Consider the following 16,318-nt stretch of genomic DNA (forward strand, 5'->3'; position numbering starts at 1 on the left):
TTACCACTGTGCTGCACCTCCAGCCCCTTTGAAACATTCATTTGCAGACAAAGGTCTTGCTTATCGCCCAGGCTAGCCTCAAATACAGGTTCTTCCTAACCTTAGCCTCTTGAGACGCTGGGATTATGGGCATGTGCCACCATGCCTTGTTCTGCAGTCCTGTTTGTGGTGGACTGTTTCCTTCTATGGACCTAACATATGGTGCTTATTCATCATTTGATGGAATTAAGTTGTTTCTGCTTCACGGCTATTATTTGAATTGCTGTGGGCTGGTCTTCTTTATTTCCTCCTTCCTCCTTCCTCCTCTTCCCCTCTTGCCTTGCTTCCTCCTCCTTGCCTCTCTTGTCTGTCTTCCCCCGCCCCCGGCCCTCCTCCTCCTCTCTCTCACTCTTCTTTCTCAGGGTTCTGGGCCTCAAACCTAGCATTTTAAGCATGTTGGGCAAATGCTCTAACACTGACCATCATGTCCAGCTCAGTATGAATTTACAGACACACATTTTAGTGTGCAGTTCTCTTGGGAATACACATACAAACGGAGCCGCTGGATCACATGGCCGATGCTGCTATGTTAATGTCTATTCATTTAATCACATTTTCTTAATTGTTACTTTTCGGGAGATCCCCCTCCTGCTTTAGATTTTAATACATTCTTGAAATGGAGAAAATGAATTCGTTTCATTCATTATCATTGCTTGTCTGCTCCCTGTCTCCCAGAAATCTATGAAAATCTTCTATTCACTGGTGTTTTTCCCCCACCTCTTCTTCTCTTTGTTCTTTTGAGCTTAAATTTGTAGATCTTCTTAGCAAAATTTCATCATGTTGATTTCAATGAATAAAGACTTGTTAAATGATTATCCAACTGCATCGAAAGGGTCCACATGCTGTCTTTCTGCCTATTTTCATGTAATAGCTATGGAATGCTTAATTAAAAACCTGAACTATTAGAGAGAGGGGGTGGAGCTCAGTGACGGGGTATGTGCTTAGTGTGTACAAGGTTATAGACTCAGTGCCCAGTACTAAAGAAATAACGTGTGAAGATTTGAAACTGTGGACAATTAACGTGATGGGGAAACGACCCTGATAATCACTGGTGTGTCATTAGCATCTAAGGCTTTATTCTTCTCAGCTGGGTGTGGTCTGTGTTCCCAGCACTCAGGAGGCTGAGGTGGGAGGACAGCTGTGAATTCAAGGCCAGCAATCCACGGTGAATCCAGGGCAGTATTATATAGCAGGAGCCTGTCTTAAGCCAACAAAAGCCCCCACAAACCAAAAAATCATAAAAGAACTTAGAACTTGCTGGGCTGTGGTGGTGCACATTTTTGATCCCAGCACTTGGGAGGCAGAACAAGGAGGATCTCTGTGAGTTCGAGGCCAGCCTGGTCTATAGAGTGAGTTCCAGGACAGCCACGGCTACGTAGAGAAATCCTGTCTTGAAAACAAACAAACAAACAAACAAACAAACAAATAACCCACACCCCAAAAAACTTAGAATGCCAGGCTTCTCCTTTGTCCTTGAAAGAGCAGATGAAAACTTTCTAAGCACGCTGTAGGGCTGTAGGGAAAGACTGATCCTGATTTTGACAGGAAATGCCCATCCCACAGCCCAGGGGTCCCTAGGAAGGTCTTGGTTCCCATTACTGACACGTTTGATTTGAATATGAGGGTACTGACTTCATTGGAGGATTAATTAATCTATCAACAGCTTCAGAGCCAAATAGGCTGTTAGGAGGAAGAAACTCACTTGGAATGTGACTCTTTAGAGTAAATATCTATTCTTTACCCTTCCTCTGCCTCTCTGCTTCTTGGCTTCCATGAGGTTAAGTAGCTGTTTGCTCCTATGCCATCTCTGCCATCATGCTTTGCCTGCCCATAAACCCAAGGACAATGGGAAGAGTCTACCATTGACAGAAACTTCTGCTGCTGTGAGCTAAAACAACCATCCTTAGGTTGTTTACCTCAGCTATTTTGTCACAGAAGTTTCAAGTTGACTAACACATTGGGGATTGAACCCAAGCCCTTGAGCATTCTAACTGCATGTCCAGTATCTGAGCCATGCCCCCATTTAAAATAAATAAATAAGTTAGTAAGTAAATAAATAATGGATTCTTTGACAATTTTATGTATATATTTAATATGTGTTGGTCATATTCACCCCATTAGGTTCTTATGCCCCTTCCACTTGAACCCCTTCTGCTTTCTAATGAGTTCCTTCTTGGGTATTATTTATTTATTTATTTGTTTGTTTGTTTATTTATTTATTTATATTTTACCCATTGCGTTTAACTACATGGGCATGGGTCAGGGGTTATTTACTGGAACATGGGAAACTAACCAGTGGTTCTACCACCATAGAAAAATCATTCACCCTACCCCCAAGTAATCAATGACTGCCAATAGTTACCCAGGGAGGGTGGGGCATCCCACACCCCTCATCACCCATTGTGGAATGCTGACAGGTGAAATCTTGAGCAGGCAACCACAGTTACTGTGATTTCATGAATGTAATGTAATGGCCATGCCATGTCCAGAAGACTTTCTATTTGCATAGAGTTTGCTACTAGTTTGACCATGACCAAAGACAAATCATTCATTGACTGCCGGGAAATATTAACCAAGTCTATATGCAAACAAAATCTTGTAAAATAATACGTATTTTTATGTAGAGAAGTACACAAATCTGTCATGTACTTGTGCACACTATCATGTCTTTTCTTAGGTGTAACTCTAAGTAAATGATTGACAGTTGAGTGGCATTTCACACTGTTTGCCATGAAGGGAAGGAATTCTATTGCTCTCAATCAGTTTGACCACTGATTCTTTTATATTTCATGGCCTGTGTTGCCAGACAGGAGCATTGATCAGTAAGCTCCAAGGCTAGAGTCCTTCCTTGAGTTATTTGGGCTGGGTTACTTAGTGGCTGGATGCCCAACACTTACTTGATGCTCTACTAGATTGGGTGTGTCCCAGAGGGTTTTCATATTGAATGGGTAAATGAGGCTGACAAATGCAGGGTGATTGCTTTTCCCAAGGTTGAGCTCATTTTCTGTAAGGAAATTACATGTTTCTGTGGGTGATCTTAGAAAAACTTTCGTTATTCATGTCAGTTTCCTCATCGACAGAGATACTAGAGCAATTCACTGGAGTCACTGAGGGTTGATCAAACAGGAAACCTCAGAAAAAAGTGCTCTAGATGGCCGCATGGTTAAGACTACTGTATTCTTGGGTGGCTAACACACACACACACACACACACACACACACACACACACACACACAGACACACATACAGTTCTGGTGTGGGGCTTTATTCATTTGCCAGCCTTAATAGCTATCATTGCCTTCCAGACTCTATGTGATTTAAACTGATAATGAGTTCCAGGCTTTAAATGACACACTGTGGAATGACTCATTACGCACAGGCATATTTCTATCATGTGAGTGGGCTTCTTTTAATTAGGGATTGGGGAAACAGAAGGGTATAGGCTTGTCGGTCTAAACTCTTCATGACCAGGCCTTCTCTTGATGGGCATTGAGTTGAGTTGCACATGAAGCTTGTTGTGATTTTCCCCAGTGAATCTCATTTCCTTTATTTCCTATATGGTGGAGTTTGATGGAGCTGGTGATTACCATTTAAATCATCTGAAACTGTAAACTATAGTGACTTCCCAGGGGGACTCATCTGAGCCAGGATTTCCTCATATGTGAGTTCATCTAGAAAGTTTGGATAGGAATAAAACTTGGGGGTGTGATATCTCAAGCCTCAAGTACTTCTTGAAACCAAATTTCTTGGCAACCCTCCTCCTCTGCTTGATTTCTCCCACAGTCCCGTTAGTAATCCCTTTCTTTTGTTTTTTCTCTTGAAACTGCTCTTACGTGGCCCTTCAATGTATTTAAACCTCAAGAATGAAGGTGCTTTATCAATCCTATGGAAAACCTATGTATGGGTTTTCCTTCTCAAACCTGTATGGGTTTTTGTTTAATTTTTATATGTGCATGTTTGTCTATGTGTGCACAGGAATGTGTCAATGTATGTGCATGTGTATTGGGGCCGAAGATTGATGCTGGGTATCAGTCACATTCTACTTTTTCTTTTTTGGACAATCTCCCAGTGAGCCTTAAGCTAACTCATTGAGCTAGCCTGGCTGTTAAAGGCCCAAGGAACTTCCTGTCTTTGCTTTCCCAGCACTTCTATTGCAGGCACACGTCACTGCATCACATTTATATGTGAGTTTTCAGGTCTTCATGCTTGCATGGCACAAACATTAGTGACTGAATCATCTCTCCAATCCGTCCGTGTGTGTGTGTGTGTGTGTGTGTGTGTGTGTGTGTGTGTGTGGTGTGGTGTGTGTAGTATGATTCTGGAGCCCACTCATCTGCCAGAATGGGTGGCCAGTGAGTTGCAGGGATCCTCCTGTGTCTGCATCCTCTGCCAGTACTTGGGTTTCAGACACATGCTGGAACTGTGGCTTTTAACATTGACGTTGGGGATTTGAACTCAGATCCTCAAGCTTGCACAGTGGACATTTGACCAACCAAAGCTTCATCTAGCCACTCTTTCTAGTTTTACATTAGGAAATGATTCCTACTACAGGCTTAATTCTTAGACATCTTTTGCATGCTGTCTAATAGCCACTGAATTTTAGTGGGGTTATGAGAGAGCAAAATGACTGATCTTATGAACTGGCTAGGTAAAATATCAGGGCTCTCTAACTATAAATGCATATTTGTTCATGGAGAAGCTTAAGGACTTGAACAAATTCAGCTCGGTCATTTCTCACATATACACCTCTCACCAAGGCTCACAGCTACTAAGGTATCCCACTTTATACGTTGGAGACCATGTTGATAGTTCATATTATATCACTGTAATTTGAGTGCTTGGCTGGCAGGCAGGCATTTTTTAAAGAAAAAATAAAATTTGCTTGATTTTCTGATAAGAAGAATACTACAAAAGAATATTGCAAAACCTTGAAGACTTGGCAGGCTTTCCCATGTGGGTGGAAAAATGTTGTTCTGAAGCCAAGCTGGAATTGCTCATGAAATATAACATAAAAAAATACATTAAAAAAGAAGAACGTAAATCTTGGGGAAAAGACACAGATATAAATATATAAAACAACAAATCCTAGGGCTTTATTGGTGTGTACTATACAGACAAAAAGGCATAGTCATGGTGTTATGAAAATCACGGGGATCTCTGATATTAGAGATAATTAGAAACTCTTTATTATGCTGATTTTAACCTTGATTCCTACTGTGTCTGGGGTCTCTGTTTGGTGTTGTTATCTTCTACCTTGCTGTTGCCCACATCCCTCCTCAGCCTCTGTCACGTGGCCTCACACAAGCTGTACAGATCTTTTCTGAGTTGGAAAGTTGCTTGGAGCTGGAAGATTCGAGCAAGCTGTGTTGGTTCGCAACTCTAATCCTACAGCTGAGAGGCTGAGGCAGGAGGATCAGGAGTTCAAGGGTAGTTTTGACTAGATAGTGAATTGGAGGCCAGCCTGGGCTACATGTACTTCTGTCTAAAAAAAAAAAAAAAAAAATCAAAGGAAGAACAAAATTGACCACACATATAACTTACTGAAAGGTTACTCAAAGGTTTGCTTTGTTTTGTGTCTCGAGACAGGAGTTCTCTGTGTAACAGCCCTGGCTGTCCTGGATCTCACAGAGCTCTGCCTGGCTCTGCCTCCCAAGTGCTGGGATTAAAGGCGTGCGCCAGCTCTGCCCAACTTGTTTTGATTCTTGTCATGCTTCTAAAACTTCAAGAACGGATGTGCTTCCATTCCAGGACCACCGTTTCTCCCTCACTTTGGTTTTTCTTTTTGAACCCTACTCTGATTGGATGTCTGCATTTCTCCACTTACTTATAATTAACTTCTCATCAACTCTTCAGCACTCTAATGCTCTATATCATGAATACATGGGACAAAGTATACTTAAAAAGACAACCCCAAACTAGCTGGTTGAATACAAGTTTTGCAGTTTTCCATTGGTGATTTATTGTTAACTTCATGTTCAAAGGATGTAGATTAAAATGTGTGCCCAAAACATCATCCCATGGAGGTTATCAGTCACTGGGCTATCCAAACTACTGTCCATCTGGTTTTAGCATAGAATCCTGATCTACAATGGTTGTGGATTTAGGAATCTTCTGTGAAGGAAAGGTGGCTGACGTCGACTGCCACGTTGACCTTATCTTACCCACCTAAAGACTGTGTGTGTGAATGGTGTTTCCCTGAAATGCAAGTAACCATTTCTTGCTAAATAGGACAGGGAAAAGAGATGATGTCATGGGACAGGTTGGAGATTATTCCAAACAAAGGGTATACTGTAGCTTAGGAGGAGAAGTGGGAGAGTAGATGAGCAGTAGTTAATGAGTAATCAACTAAGTGTTCACTGAGTCCTTTCTATAGCCCCAAAGTGAAGTAACTGGTATGAGAAACAACAATGTATTGCCTTAAGAGGAAGTTATGATCTTATTTGGCAAGGTGTGTTTTGCATATCACATGAAAGCAGTGTGTTTCATAGAATGTTGGAAGTACAGGCAGAATCTGAAGGTGGGAACACAGTGATACATAGATAACCAAGCACAAGTTGAGGGAGCCTTATGATGGACACTGAAGAATTTTAGGTAGTCCTTTGAGACTACTGGCTGGAGATCTGAGGTGGGTGGGGCTTACAAAGAAGGAGCTTTGATGTGCAAGGATATTTATGGGAAAGTATAGATGTAACTGTCTTGTTGAATAAGAAACACAGAGCCAAATGCAGAGTTAAAAGCCCAAGAGGTCAGTGCAGTAGCTGAGAGCTGAGACTTAAAACCGCCTTTCTTACCCTTCACTGCCGCTGTCGTCCTTCCCCTCAGAAAGAGAGATCTACTTCCTGTGTATCTGTCTTTTTATTGACTTTCTGTTCTGCCTACTCATTGGTTGTAAACCCAACCACCTGACCTCCTCGTCACTGCCTGTCTATACAGATCTCCAGGTCTTCAACGATTGGTATTGAGATTAAAGGCGTGTGTCTCCATGCTGGCTATATCCTTGGACACACAGAGATCTGCCTGTCTTGTGATCAGGATTAAAGGTGTGTGCCACCACTGCCTGGCTTCTGCTATGGCTTGCTATTAGCTCTGACCCTCAGGCAACTTTATTTATTAACATACAAATAAAATCACATTTCAGTACAAATAAAATATCACCATAGGAAAGGAATCTCAGATGATTGAAGGCAGGTGACTTTAACCTTGATGTGAAGGGAAGTGATAGCAGATTCTTAACCAAGTGCACTCTGGGAAGCCCAACCCATCATCATCAAGGTGTATTTAGAGTTTTCCTGCCTGGCTCACAGTCAGGACAAATGTCTCTCACCCGCCAGGCCCATAGACACTCAGAACCAACCAAGTAAACACAGAAACTTATATTGCTTACAAACTTATGGCTGTGGCAGGCTTCTTGTTATCTACTTCTTCTAGCTTAAATTAACCCATTTCTGTTAGTCTACAAGTTGCCACGTGGCTCATGGCTTACCAGTACCTTACATCTTGCTTCTCATGGCAGCAGCTTGCAATATCTCTCCCTCCACCTTCCTGTTCCCAGAATTCTCTTCTCTGCTTCTGCTGCCTATACTTCCTGCCTGGCTACTGGCCAATCAGCATTTTATTTACACAGAGCAATATCCACAGCATCAGGGGACAGGGTGGAATAGCACAGGATGTGCAGGAAGATAAGAATTTCCTCCAAGTGTGCTTCTAAAAATGATTGGTTAGCTGGGCATGGTGGTGCATGCCTTTAATCCCAGCACTAGGGAGGCAGAAGCAGGTGGATCTCTGTGAGTTCGAGGCCAGCCTGGGCTACAGAATGAGTTCTAGGACAGTTAGAGCTGTTACACAGAAAAACCCTGTCTTGAAAAACCACCCCCCCCCACAAAAAAATGATTTGTTAGGTTGGGGATTTAGCTCAGTGGTAGAGTGCTTGCCTAGCAAGCACAAGGCCTGGGTTCGATCCTCAGCTCAAAAAAAAAACAAAACAAAACAAACAAAAAAACAAAAAAACAAACAAAAAAAAAAACTGATTTGTTGGGCTGAGGTAAAGGTAATGTGAAGTTGGTTATTTGAAAGTCAACAGACCAGTGGCATTTAACACATTCATAGCCATCTCTGCACTAGCCAAAGCACTTCCACCATTCCAAAGTAAGACTCCGTCCTGCTGAAGGGACGATCTCCCACAGTCTTTCCAGTTTCTGGCCACCATCAGTAGACACCCTGCCTCGGCTGTTATGGTTATTTAAGTGGGATTATATAACCTGTAATTTTTGTGTTTGTTTTTTTCCCCAATATACTCTATGTATTAAGGCTTCCTGTGTTTGTGCCTAAAAAGTATCCTGGAGACCTATTTTTTAAAAGGTTTAAAACATTTTTTATTCGATTTATTTTTTTACTGTATATATTTGTGTGTGTACATCTGTGTGTTTGTATGTATGCACACGTTTGTGCACATCCATGGCACAGATATGGAAGTCAGAGAGCAACTTTCAGGAGTTGGTTATCTCCTTTCACTGTGTGGCTGGAGGGACTGATCTCAAGTCATCAGGTTTGATAGCGACTACTTTGCCAACTGAGCCATCTCAGCAGTACTGAAGACCTATGTCTGACCAATATGGAGGCAGATGGATGAACTGGTTTATCCGAACTATGTTTTGATGCAGGGGGTAATTGTTAAATTTTATAGATTTTGTCTCTCTCTATATATACATACATATATATATGATACATATAAGATATGTATATAACACATGCATATAAGGCAGCTATTTTGAGTAAATGTAGTTGGACAGGCCCAGCAGTACAGGCCTGAGACCCAGCTTGTTGAAAGGCTGAGTCAGGAGAATCACAGGTTCAAAGCTAGCTTGGGCTACAGAATTAGTTAAGTCTTGCCTGGGAAATTTAGTGCAAGCCTGTTGCCAGTGTAAAGAGGTCAGAGAACAGCTCAGTGGTAAAATGCTTGCCCAGAATCCACAAAGGCATAGTTTTGGTTTATAGTAACACACAGATACACACAGAGAACAGTTGAAGTGATTAAGTTTAGGGAATAAAATCTGAAATTTAGAGTAAAATTTATTAGTAGTCACATTGGACCAAGGTCTCAGATTTGGAAAAGAAATGATAATTGAGGTCTTTCTTCACATTTGAATTCTTTGTCTTAAATTGAGACAGGGTCTCACGTAGCCCAGGCTGACCTCTGACTTTGTATGTTGCAGAGGCTTCCCTCCCTTGCACTCCTGTTCCCCTGGCCCCCACCTTCTGCATGCTGAGGTTTCAGGTGTGCACCATCTTGATGGCTGAGCTCTCTTATAAAAGATCTGTTAGTTGTTCTGTAAGTTGAACCTGATGGAAGCAGACCGGAAAACAGCCCAGGCATGGAAATCAAATACTTCACAGAATGCCAGACACCAATTTTATCTTGGCAAAGTATATTTTGCTGTGCCTATTATGGGACAAAGTCAAAGGCTGGAGGCAGAGGGCTTGTAAGACATGCCGAAGAGGTGTCATTGGGGGGGGTGACAGTGGGAGAACATGATGATGAGACGGACAGTCATCGAAAGCTGGTTTTCGTCAGTGTGTTTTCACAGCAATGGAGAAGCAACCAACGCATCCGCATTACATGTATGGTATTCAGTTAAGAGAGAAAATTATAAGGACGCAAGTTTCCTTATTAGTTTTTGTGCACTGGAGAAGCCCTGGGACCTCACGATGGCAGGCAAGCATTCTTCTGCTGAGCTTCTTCCCAGCTCCACTGAGAGAAAAGCCACTTCTAGCCTCATGTTGTAAGTTATCAGCATGTAAATAACTAGTAACCAAACTTCTAGTTCTTTCTTTCATTGCGTGAGACCAGATCAGCAGACCATCTTTCCAGTGGATCAGTTTTTTTTTTTTTTCCTTTTGAGACAAGATCTTGCTTGCTGCCTCTAATCCAAGATCTCCCTTTTCTCAGCCTCCCATATGTTGGGGTTCTGGGCATGTGCCACCATCTCTGGCTTTCCAAGTGCAGTTTATCAGTGCCATCATGCTTAAAATCTTTCACGTATTCAAGTCTAATCAGTAGAAAAACATTAGGCAAACCAAAATCCAAGGCAGTCTACAAAATCCACGACCAGAACTCTTCAAAGATCACAAAAAGACTAGTGAAGACTGACAAGTGGTCTCAGCATAGGGGTGTCCAGGGAGACAAGATGATTGAACTATCTGCATACAATCTAGGGATGGCAAAGGAAGTTAGCCGAAAAGCTGGGACATTTGAACAAAAGATGGGGTTCAGTTAGAAGCCCTGTTTCTTAGTTTTGACAACACATGTGTTCTCATGTGACTTAGTGACATTAGAGAAAACTGAGTAAAGGGCATATAGGAAATTCTTATGCTGTCTTTGGAACCTTCCTATAAATCATCTCTCTCTTTCTAATTCATATGGAAAAAAAGTCGATACCAGCAGCTCTTGGCTTTGAAGAGGACATTTGTATGTGTTAGAGGAATCTCTTGGCCTTTCTCGAATGATCCAGGCCACCTTGCCTTCCCTAATCTTACTTCTGATAATCTCACGCAGTGAGTGTCCACCCTTCACTGCGTCCCATGGAACCATGTGCCGTGCCTCACTCTTCCTTCAGTCTTTGTTTCCTTTACCTGTGTCACTTCCTAGTTATTTTTTAACTTCCTATGTATGATTATTATTTTTGGAATATGTCTACCCCATTCCCAAACCACAGCTCTGCAGGCGTCCACTACCGCCTCTTACAGGAATGACAGAAATCGCTTTCTGTCTACTGTCTCCTCCCTGTTCCCATCCAATGTGGTCTCCACTCAGGAGCCAACTCTTGAAAGCATGAATTGTTCTTCCAACTTTTCACTGGGCTCTCTTGTTCCCAGAGTGAAATCTACCAGGCTCTGCAGCCCATTAGTTGTAAGAGTTCTGGGCCATCATTTTCCTACTAGACTCGGAGACAGGCTGCTGTGCACTCTTGGGCATTGCCTGTGGTGGGGTCCTACTAATTACTCAACAGTCCCTGCCCCTATTCCCTCATTTACCTGATGGTTTCTGTTCAAGATGAGAGGAAAGAGATAACTATCTTTTTATAGTTAATATCAGTCTCCTGGTTCTGTCCTTTATCAGCTAGGTGACCATGGGTAAACTGTTTGGATCCTCTGTGTCTGTTAGCTCATCAATTGTGAGGAATTATAGGAAGTGAAGCAGTTACATCATTACCTGGCAACAGAGTAGGGTTAGGAATAGTCGTAGCTAGGCTATAATCTGTTCCGGGTCTTTGTAGCACTGAGCATAAATGTATTGAGTGCATTATATAGATACCCTCGGGTTTCCAAAGTCTTACACAAATATTTGTCGAATAACTGCTCTTTCCTTTGTTTGGAATGTGTTTGCTCTCATGCCTCTCACCCCCATGTAGCCAGCAATATGGGCTCTTTACTTCAACCTCAGCCCTGGGGTTAGTTCTACCAAAGGCCTCTCCCAGTCATGCCATGTCGACTGCCGCAGATCCACCTTCCTGCCACTTGGCCCCACAGTTCCCACATTGGTAGAACATCCTGTCTCACTTATTAGCCCTTAAAAGGGGTGAGAGCTGCTGGTTGAGAACGAGGCTTTCAATGGTGTTGAGTCAACCACTGATCATCTCACTGGTGTCCTCAGGATGGCTGTGCTGTTGTGAGGGGACCCTCTAGTAAGTTCATGGTAATTCCCAGTACTGATGGAAGCAGATAAAGAGATCCACAGCCAAGCACTGGGCCCAGCTCCAGGAGTCCTCCTGAAGAAAGGGAGGAGGGATTGTATGAGCCAGAGGCATCAAGGCCATGATGAGGAAACCCACAGACAGCTGACCTGAGCTCATGAGAGCACATGGATTCTGGACCAACAGTTAGGGAACCTGCATGGCCGACCTAGGCCCTCTGCATGTGTGTGACAGTTGTGTAGCTTGGTTTTCTTTCTAAGGCTCCTAGCCGGGCAGTGGTGGCAGGTGCCTTTAATCCCAGTACCAGGGAGGCAGCGGCAGGCAGATCTCTGTGAGTTCAAGGCCAGCCTGGGCTACAGAGCGAGTTCTAGGAAAAGCACCAAAGCTACACAGAGAAACCCTGTCTCGACCGCCACTCCCACCCCCCAAAAGGCTCCTAGCAGTGAAATTAGGACCTGTTCCCTGGCACTAAGCTGGCTTTTGGGGATCCTGTTTTCCATGCTGGATTGCCCCACCCAGCCCTGATGCAGGGGGAGGAGCTCAGTCCTGCCTCAACTTGATGTGCCATGCTGTGTTCAAGCCCATGGAGCCTGCCTCTTTCTGAATGGAAATGGAGGAGGAGTGGATGAGGGGGCTAGATGGGAGTTGCAGGAGAGAACAGGAGGACAGGAGGGAGGGGAAACTGGTTGGTATGTAAAATAAATGAAAAAGATGTTAATTAAATAAAATAAAATTCAAAAAAAGATTCCCTCATGTTATACTACTGTAGACTTAGAACTCAGTGATAACAGGGTCTTGGGGCACAGCAAGATAGAAACGTGTTTGAAAACTGTTTTAGGTTGGAGAAGTTGAATAGGCAGGCACCGTAAATACATTGTCAATATTCAGATACAATCGCCCTGGAAACAGGCAGGGTAAGCGTCTTAAGGCTCTCTCCCCTTGAATATCTCAAGCTGTCTTCTATGTTGTTGATTCACAAGAAAGGCTTAGTGAGTGCTTAGTGGACGAGCACAAATGCTCATCAGAGATGACAGAGCAAGAGAAAAGCCGTGGGTGCCTGGTCCAAACCCATCACAATGAGTGGAAATTATCCTCAGAAGCTTTCAAAATGAGGGGCAAAAAATCCATTTCTGAGCTATTATGTAAAAACCTACTTGGTGGAGGCAAGAGCGGAGGTGATTCTCTAAGCTCAGACAGAACATCACTGCAGAGCAGGTTTCCAGATCCTCTTCCGAAACGTCGAGAGGACTCTGTGTTCAAAGGATTCAGTCTATTCAGATTTTCTGATGCTCTGGGATGAACCGCTCATTTTAGATCACACTGTGCCATCTAATTTACCTCCTTCCCAGCTGTGTCAAATTCTTAACCTCCTATGGAGACACGCAAGAGTCATACTGGGATTGCCCAGGAGTGAACTCTTGGCAGTTCTGCATTTATACATATATATACATATATGTATATATTTAGTTTTGGGTTTGCCCAACAATAGAAAATGAGGCTCAAATTATCACCAAGTAAGACCAAAATAATTTGCAATCCGCTCTTGGTCACTGTTCCATTGCTGTGGAGAGACACCATGATCAAAGCAACTCTTATGAAAGAAAGCATTTAATTGGGGTCTGGCTTACAGTTTCAGGGGTTTAGTCCATTATCATCATGGTAGGGAGCATGACTACATGCAGGCAGGCACTGGGGCAGTAGCTGAGAGCTACATCCTGATTCATAGGCAGAGAGAGAGAGAGAGAGAGAGAGAGAGAGAGAGAGAGAGAGAGAGAGAGAATACCTGGACCTGGCATGAGCTTTAGAAACCCCAAAAGCCCACTCCCTGGGGGAACACTTTCTCCAGGAAGGTCACAGCTACTCTAACAAGGCTACATCTCCTAATCCTTCTAATTCTTTTCAAATTGAATCACTGCCTGATGACAAAACATTCAGATATATGAGCTTATGGTCTCTTTCTCTCTCTCTCTTTCTTTCTTTCTTTCTTTCTTTCTTTCTTTCTTTCTTTCTTTCTCTCTCTCTGTCTCTCTCTCTCTCTCCCTCTCTCTCTTTCTTTCTTTTCTTTTCTTTTGATAAAGGATTTCTCTGTATAGCCCTGGCTGTCCTGGAACTTAGTATTTAGACCAGGATGGCCTTGAACCCAGAGATCCACCTGCCTCTACCTTCCAAGTGCTCGGATTAAAGATGTGCACCACCACTGTCTGGGGGGGGTCATTCTTATTCAATCCACTCTAAACCATTTTTAACATGCTACTTATAGAATATAAAAATTCAGGAAACAACAACAACAACAACAACAACAACAACAAACCCTAAATAAACCAATCCACATCTTTTTGGGGCTGATATAACAAAAAGATATAAAGAGACTAACCAAATTCTTTTTTTTTTTTTTTTGAGCTAAATATCAAACCCAGGGCCTTGTGCTTGCTAGGCAAGCGCTCTACCACTGAGCTAAATCCCCAACCCCCAAATTCTTATTAGTTTAATATGATCTTGTATGTAGTTAGAGTTTTCCTGCCTGGCCCACAGTCAGGACAAATCTCTCTCACCCGCCAGGCCCATAGATGCTCAGAACCAACCAAATAAACACACAGAAACTTACATTGCTTACAAACTGTATGGCTGTGGCAGGCTTCTTGTTATCTACTTCTTCTATCATAAATTAACTCATTTCTATTAATCTATACTTTGCCACATGGCTTGTGGCTTACCAGTGTCTTTACATGTTGCTTTTCATGGTGGCAGCTGGCGGTGTCTCTCCTTAGCCTTCCTGTTCCCAGGCTTCTCCTCTTCTTTGTCCTGCCTACCCTATCCTTCCTGCCTGGCTACTGGCCAATCAGCACTTTATTTTACAGAGTGATATCCACAGCACTTCCCCTTTTCTTTTTTGTTAAAAAAGGAGGGTTAACTTTTACATAGTAAAATTACAGATAACAAAACAATTATCAAGCAAGAATTACAGTTACAATATTAAAGAAGATATCCTATCTATCTTATATTTGAGTCTAAAATTTTATATCTAACTTATCTTTTATCATAACTGAGGAAATCATAACTATCTAGTCTTCAACCACATCAAAGACCTCAAAAGGATATAATATTACCTGAGAACCGGGATAAGGATGCAAGCAACTTTGGGGAATCTTGCAGGGTAGACAGAGACAGCTGGCAGCCTGGACAGTCACCTAATGTTCCTTTGTAAAGTTGGGGCATTTGTCTTCAGCCCACAGACCTATAGTCTCTCTGTCACTTCTCCCAGTGTCCTGTAGAATGTCTGGCAGTTTCCTCTGCAAAGCAGGAACCTGAAGGACCATTTTGTCAAGCAAAGTTTAGTGGTCACCTTTCTATGGGTCCTGCACATCCAGTCAATCAAGCAGTCCAGGCAAGAACAGTTTCTTGCCCAAATGGCTATTTTTGCCAAGGTGAAGATAAACTCCATATGAAGTGTCTTTAATGCCCATCCTTCTCTCTGAAGTAAATTGGTGCTGCCAGGAGCAAATATGTCTCACTGTCCAGAAAGTCTAAATTTTAAACAATATTTTAAATGCCATATTCTGTAGACCTTTGAAGTGTTTGAAGATTATCTGTCTATCTGAAATATCTCTGTGTATACCTAGAAGACTTAACTAAAATGGCTATGAGTATGATTATCATAGACAACCAGTTATTAATCTATTTTTAACTATCCATTACAATTTTAAATGAGCTGTACAAACATAATACTTTAAACAAGAGTAGAAATATACACACAGTATAACAAAATTCACTTTAAGTTTGTATCAATAGACTAAAATCTATACCTATGTAAAAAATTTTAAACAAGTTGTTGCTCTTTAGGAGTAAGTTCCTTAATCTACCCTTTCATCCTAACATATCTATATCATATCCCCTTTTCTTTTTTAGAAAGAGATCGCATTTATAATGAAGCCACTTTAAATAAAAATATTGTTTTTTTTTATGTCCCACACCAGAGGGCTCTTCTGATTTGGGACACAAGAATCTCTTAACCTTTTTTCTTTAACAATGTGCTTGGGTTTAGAGAAGGAGTGAACCAATTCCATCTCCAAAGCCAGCTGGGAATTTGGGCGTAGTTTTTCTTACTACTTCCTGCTGGAGGGGGGCGCTGTATCTTATGGGGACACAAAGAAAATTTTAGGATTATGGAGTAGTCCATGAGGGTAAACCTCTGAGCCAGTTGCCTTGAAACCATTTTGGATGTCGGATCATCTGGGCCACTGTGTCATCGGAGACCTTTCAGGTGGTCTTAGCTGATCAAACCTGATGTATCTTAATCTGGAACAAATCCACAGCCTCTGGCTTTCTGTGGAAACAAAAGCAGAGACTCTTTTCCAAAGCAACATATCCTTATATCCAAATTTTGAAGTCAAGGTACCTTTAAAATTTACATATTTGTTTAACTCAACAGCTTTTATGATCAAATCTTTTTCTGCAGTTAAAAATCCCAAAGACAAGACAAACCAGATTCTCTGTGTAATATCCATCTTTGCTGGCTCCACCCACCTCAGCTTCCCAATATGGCGGTGGTACAGTTTACTGCCAGGTCTGGGTCTGGAGCCATGTGTACC

This window comes from Onychomys torridus, chromosome 9 (assembly GCF_903995425.1).
Source record: "Onychomys torridus chromosome 9, mOncTor1.1, whole genome shotgun sequence".
Taxonomy (NCBI): domain Eukaryota; kingdom Metazoa; phylum Chordata; class Mammalia; order Rodentia; family Cricetidae; genus Onychomys; species Onychomys torridus.